The following is a 7,511-nucleotide window of genomic DNA, read 5'->3' on the forward strand; positions in this document are numbered from 1 at the left end:
CCCCCCTCACTCTAACGTGCTAGGAGGACGCGATTGCCATAGAAACGATGAAAAGTTGAAGAGGGCAGCACCTTGAGATAGTCGAAAATGTAGCTAGATATATATATCGGCCGTCCCCACCACTGACCCATGCCGTATCTAGGACCTAATATCTTTGCTACAACGGAATGAAACTCGACAGCAGATCCTTGGACGTAACAATGGTCGTGTGTGTATCGAAAAGCTAGATGGAGAATGATGCCAGAAGTGTCCAATTGACGGTGTAACCATAATAAACCTATTTATTGCCACGTAAAGTTTGAAATGATAAAAGTATTATATTATATACACCGAATTTAATTGCTTATTGCCAAATTCCTGACTTAAGAAAAGTTGAAAAATAATTGGTTAATTAATGAAACAGAAGTGTAGAGAACGTTTAATTTGCATTTGTGAATTGTGAAGAAGTGGAGAAATAATTATGTGCTTATGTTGAAACACCATGAACATTAATAATTTTTTAAGAATTAATGTACATTTTTTGGCGAAATTATTCTGAGAATCATTTTTCTTACTATTGATAAGTGTTGAGGGTCACGGATACTAAGGTTATGAGTGGATACCTACAATTTGACAGGTTGTTCATTGTTTTGAAGGTTATTTTTCAGAAGGAGCGTAAATAAATAAGAAAAAGATTGTTTGTAGACAAATGAAAAATAGAAATGTTCACTGAAAAGCAATTGAAGAATAGATTGTTTATTTATGCAAATGAAGCGAAGTGAAGGTTTTCATTGACTGAATTTGACGACTCTGCATCCGTGAATATTGAAGCTATTGTTTGGAAAAAATGTGTTCAAGTTTAAATGTCATGAATATGATTGATTTTCTTAGAAGGAATGTACATTTTTTCTGAAAATATTTGGAAAATAATTTTTCTTTATAATTACACGTTTTGAGGATGAAAAATGGTAAGGTTATGAGTGTATAAATAAAAGTTGAGATGGTGCTCATTGTATTCGAGATTACAAGTACAGTTATTGTCTTTGACAGTTATATATGAGTAGGTTGTGGTTTGAAAAGTAAATACTCTTACATAAATTGCCGGTGCCGGCAACGGAACAATCTTCCCGGTGGCGTTAACATTGCTGGTTGCCGGTTTTTTTCCGCCGGTTGTGAAGTTCCGAAAAGCTTGTAGTGATGTATTCTTCATTCACTGCTTACGAATATGGTCATGAAATTTGGAAAAAAAAACATTTTGAAGTCAAATCTTCAGAAAAAAAACTACCTTACTAACGTACTGATACTGGTCTATTTCGAAGCATTCATCATGAACAATGGACATGGAACTAGCATAACAAGAAAAGAGCGACATGCGTGCGAGGCGCAGCGAGGAAGGTTGGGCTATAGAAGCGAGCGGATTATATAGTTATAAGGTTTGGATGGATGTTAATTTTTAAGAGATGGTTGTAAGAAAATTCTGTACAAAAAATGGAAATGTAAGAAGTCCATTTTTTTAAGATCAGCCGGCCAAAAAATAAACGTTTATCTATGTTACATTTTCAAACTGTAGGTTTTTTTTTGCGAAGTATAAACACTGTCGGTAATCGTAAAAAGAATATTTAAAGCACGCGGAAAGAATTCTATGGCAGTAGCGTAAGGCATTGAAACTTAAAAGTTATTCTGTTAATCTTTGGCTTTTGACGCTATCAATGAAACGTTATATGTATATTATGGTGGTCCAAAAAACGCTTCTTGAGCTACACGGGAAAATTTTGAATTTTCAAAAAATTGAAATCATGTTCAAGGGTTCCATAGAAACGTGCCAAATATTGTAGGGATTAAAGAGGAGTATCTACGAAACAAAACAATACTAATAAATTTTCCATCCAACCGATCCTCATCATCACCGCAGCACACAAAATATGACCGTAATTACTGATGGAATATTTTAATATTTACAAAGACTTTTTAAACAATTTCGAATTATTTTAACAAATGTAGATTATTTCAGCAATTATTTATTTTCAAAAAATGTAAAAAAAGAATTGTATTTTCTAATTGAAATGTACTTTTTTGTCATTGTTTGGAGAAATAAATTTTTTTTAAAACCTTATGTATTTATTTAAGCATTTATTTATTGTTTATTTTCACAATTTCTAAAAATCGAGCCACAGATATCAGCTTTCTTTTGAAATCAAACAGTATTAAAAGTATTTGTTCAATTTTATTTATTTTTTAGTTATCGAAAACTAACTGCTTAAACCAATAAAAATTGTGTAAAGAAATATAAATTTGTTAAGCATTCCAAGAAATATATCAAAATTATGTAGTAATTCAACACAAAAATGTAAATTTTCTTTTATCTCTTCAAAGTCTTCTCAATATTAAAATTATTTGTTAAAGTTTCAAAATTATGTTTTTAATAAATTCGAATTATTCCTTTTTTTAATTGTGCAAAATTATAAAAATTACCTTAAAATTTTCTAGATTTTTTTTACAATTTTTAAAAATGTTTTAAAAAGTTGTAGAATATTCGCTCAAAATTATTTGTTGATAAATTTGATCATTTTCTTTAAAAATCTTGGAATCTTTTTAAATATTCTCTTTAAATTAACTTTAAAAATAAAAAATTGTAGATTTTCTAATGAAATTTAAGAAAACTTTTTAATCCTTTTCAAATCTTTCAAAATTCTTAACAAGATTTTTCTTTTGAAATCTCAAAAAATCTATATTTCGCTCAACATTTATCGGTTTCACAGCAAATAACAAACGGAAAACGTCCACTAAAATCATACATATGCAGAATGTAATCAGTCAGGTTTTCGAACACATTAAAAATATTTTGACAATTTTGAAAGATGACGAAAGAATATACTTCAGATTCATATGAAAATTGAAAAGGATTTTTTGTTTTTTAAAATAAATTGTTAGAGAAAATCTTAAAAGATTCATAAAAATGCTTAGAAAGAATCCAAAATATTTTCAGCAATTTTTAAATTTTTTTAAGACGTACAAATTTTAAGACAAATTTGGGCGTTGTAGAATGAATATTCAAAAAAAAAAAAGAAGAATTCTCAACTATGAAGATTAATTTTAAACCAATAAGAAATAAATAGAATAGTTAAAGTTTCAACTAAAAAATTTGACTTGTTGAATACTTTAATTTTCAATAAAAAATTGTAAATTGTAATTGTAAATTGTCTATCAAAAAACAACGAATTAAAAAAATGTTCCATTTTTACATCATATTACATCAAATTAAATATTACATCAATTTATATGAATTTAGGCAATATTGCATATGAAAATTTGAAGAAAAAGATTAAACAACTACCGCATGGTTCCACTGTCAGCAACCGTCATCTAAAAATGACACCAGTCCAAGCATATACGGGATAAATCATATTTACTTTTTCGGAAATTTCTGACTGTTGATACTTTTGTTTACCGGATTCTTGAGCCAACGCAGTTTTTTAATGTTTTAAAAAGTTTCAACATATTTTTCAATTTTCTTTAAAAAATTGTATTTTTTAAATAAAAAATAAATGACAACTTTCCCCAAAATTTTAGGCCAAAAATGTTTAATTTCTCTTATCCTCTCCAAATTCTAAAATAGAATCAAAAACTTTATTTCAAAATATTCAGAAATCTTAATTTTCTTTTATCTTTTAAAAATGTTCTCAATATTAAAATTGTACAGAATCTTTTTTAGTAATTTCTTATAAATATAAATATTAAAAAATCTATATTTCGCTTAACATTTGTCGGCATTTCAGAAAATAACAAACTGAAAACATCCACGAAAATCATATTCATACAAAAAATTTGACAGGATTTCTTGTTTTTTAAAATAAATTGTTAAAGAAAATTTAAAAAGATTTATAAAAATGCTGAGAAAGAATCCATAATATCTTCAGCAATTTTAAAATTTTTTAGGACGTAAAAATTGTAAGAAAAATTTGGGTGTTGAAATGATTAAAAATATTTTAGAAGTTTAAAAGATTTCCTAGTATTTACAAAATATTTATAAAACGACGAATTTTCAAGAAATAGTTAAATATTCTATAAAAAAAGTATCTTTCATTTTAAAAAACCCCTGTCATTATTTGCAAGATTACATGATTTTTGCACTTTTCCCACAACATTTAAAAAATGCAATGAACCTGCCAAGTCTTCCAGGTTTTGTGTAAAAGAAATAATTAACTTACGTTATGTCCCATCTGTGTTCTAAATCAACATTCATACCTTTCGTAACACAAAAAGTTATAATTAGCCTTTGGACTGAAGTGTACTTTAATAAATTTTTCCCATTTCACTACACAAAAAAAAACATTAAACAAATTATTGAAAAAAATCTGTTTTGAAAGATTTTGAATTACATGCTGAGAAACTTTTTTTAAATTTTGAACGGTTTCAAGAGAATGAAACAATATTCTTAAGATTAACACGAAAATTTGAAAGGATTTTTTTTATATTAATTTTTTGATGAAATTTTTTTCAAACATTTCTATGAATTCCGCGAAAAAAATCGGAATATTTGAGACAAGTTTCTTAATTTTTAAAATATTTTTTTAATTTTAAGAAAAATTCGCTTCCGTTTCAGAAATTTAGAAATTTTAAAAGATTCTTAGTGATTGAAAAAAATATTTCCAAAAATTTGACAAATATTTTTTAAAAACAACTTGCATTTGTGACAAAAAAAATGAATTTTATACTAAGATTAATTTTCAAGCATTAAAAAGACAAATGAAATAGCTCAATTTTCAACCTAAAAATAACGGATTTAAAAAAAGTTTAATTTTCAATAAAAAGAAGAATTTTTAACCTAGAAAATTAATTTTCTGATAAAAAACAAACTTGAAAACAAAAATTTTAAAATTGTCAACCAAATAGGTGAATTTGTTACTGAAAAAGATCAATTTGAACAATAATTAAAATAGTTAAATTTTTAACTCAAAATCAACAAATTTCCAAAAAGAATTAAATTTTTAATGAAAAAGATGATTTTTTAACCGAGAAGACAAATTTTCTACCAACAAAAACAGCGAATTCAAAAAATATTTAGTAATCTTTAAACACCAAAAAAGTATTAATTTGCAACCAAAATGTTTGTTATTTTCCACCACATTTTATTTTTTTTATCGTTATGTACTAAAAGAATGATTAAAATTTTGATTAATAGGCTCTTGAATTAATGTTTGAATACCAAAAAAACAGTAATTTTTTCAAGATGTTTAATTGTGAGTCATTTTAAAAATTTGATTAAGATCATTCAGATTATTTTATGTAAACTTTTTAATCAAAGCATCCCAAATTCACCTAGCCAGTTTACGAACTAGAATATAGATCATATACCATGGACATAGGAAACAAGGGACTAGGTATGCCATTGCGGGGATGATACAATGAGGGTGAGGTCCGCCACCTTTTGATGTCCCGCGACAAACATGGCAGCGCCCACATGTTTATATTTTCATGCACAGTTTGTCGGAAAAAATGCTCGTGCGTCTAATCAAATGGCACATCGTAAGATGGCGGCTTTCCCCGCTCATGGAATTCTCCCCCCTCCCGTGGATTCATCCCCGCACGCACAAGTTAGGATGGCATGCCTAGTCCCGTGTTTCCTATGTCCATGCAAAGATATTATAAACGTAGATGCGGTGCAGGCTTAGTTGTCCGCCATAAATATAGACGGCGCGTCCGGCGAAAAAAGTCACTTACCCTCTACCCACCGCTTCCCATAGAAAGCTCACATCGATATAGTTTGCCAAGAGCCACTTGGAATGCTGTAAGCAACTTTCGACACACCTTCGAGGTGCACTGATGGTAAACTTAGCTTGGACAAGAACCATTTTGATTGAAAGTAAATTGCGAATTAAAACATTTTTACATTTATAACTTTGCAAAGCTTGGTTGTTTTAATAAATACCACAAATATAAGTCGATGAGTAATTTATATTACGGTTTCATATATTTTCCACTAATTCTAAAATTATTAATTATAATTTTCATTCTATATATATTGTCTATATATAGTTCTTTGATATTATTTATTTTTTATTTTTATTTTTGTGGTCTGCAATTTTAGAACAAAATTAGAAAAACAAAATTAGACGAACAGAATTTCACTGACACATTCATAAAAAATATCATATTCCATAAAATATATTTTAGAATAAACTTTAAATCATTATAATTGATACAGCTGACTCGAAATATACATATAATTCAAATTATTATTTAAGTTTTTCAGGAGTTTTAAATGCCTCAAAATCTTCAAGATTTTTTTACAATTTTATAAATCTTTTTAAATTTTTTAAATATTTTCGACACTGTAAACTTCCCGAGATAACAAAATGCTGAAACCTTAAAATCCCGAATTAAAAAATTCTAGAATAATGAAATTCTGGACCGTTTACAATATTATCGAATTTGAAAATTCCCGAATAATAAAACTCCAGGACGAATGCTGTCTAATGATAAAATATACAAACTAGAAAATTCCCGAATTGCATAAATTGAGAAAACAGTTATGTGGTCAATATTATTTATTTATTAAAAATACAATAATCAAATATTTTTATTATAGAAATTTGGTTTAATGTTTAATTTTTTTTAATTATTGTTTTAATTTAAAATAACAATAATTGTATAAAAATGTGATACAAACATGAATTTAAAACACGTGAGCTTCAAATGAAATAAACTTTGCAGGATTCAATGCAGGCTGATTTAACGCGACTTTTATTTTTATTTTTTTAAATAATAATTTTATTTTTGCGAGCGTTTTCTGTGATGTATAAAAATAAAATGAACATTTTTAAACGCCTTTTTTTGTCCAAATATACATTTGTTCTATTATTGTTATTTTAAATTCAAACAATAATTTTTAGAAACTTTAAACATTTAGAAAGTTCTTTCTTTGGTAAAAATATTTTATTATGCTATTAACAAAACTTTTTGTAACAAAATAATTCCTGAATTTAAACAATTTAAAAAATTGTTTATTAATATTATTTATTTATTGAAAATACAATAATCGAATATATATTTCAGGATGAAAAAATTTGTTTCAAAATCTGCACAGTATTTGAAAAAAAAAAAAAAATTCTGAAAAATCGAATTTTTTATTAATAAAAAAAAATAAAAATAAATTTTGATATAAATCGTTGTTGAATTGAATTCTGCAAAGTTTGTTTTAAAAATGTTATTATGTAGGTACGAAGAAAATATAGGCAGAACATTTTTTTCTTTCAAAGAACACGTGTTTTTTAATGTATTTTTTAATAAAATTTTTATAAAATTATTATTCAGGTGCCGGAGATTTCATTTTTTGGGATTTTTCATTCATCCCTTTCGGAATTTTTGTTAGTGGTCCCATATTGTTATACCTCCTCTTAAAATTATGTAATTTTTCATAATAAAAATTAAACATTTGAAAACATTTCAAAATCATCAAAAGTATCTATTCTCTTTTAAATTATTTCAAATCTTTTAAAATTATTTTTAAAATTTTTCGGAACTTTTAAATG

The sequence above is a fragment of the Belonocnema kinseyi genome, chromosome 6 (assembly GCF_010883055.1).
Source record: "Belonocnema kinseyi isolate 2016_QV_RU_SX_M_011 chromosome 6, B_treatae_v1, whole genome shotgun sequence".
In the NCBI taxonomy this organism is placed as follows: domain Eukaryota; kingdom Metazoa; phylum Arthropoda; class Insecta; order Hymenoptera; family Cynipidae; genus Belonocnema; species Belonocnema kinseyi.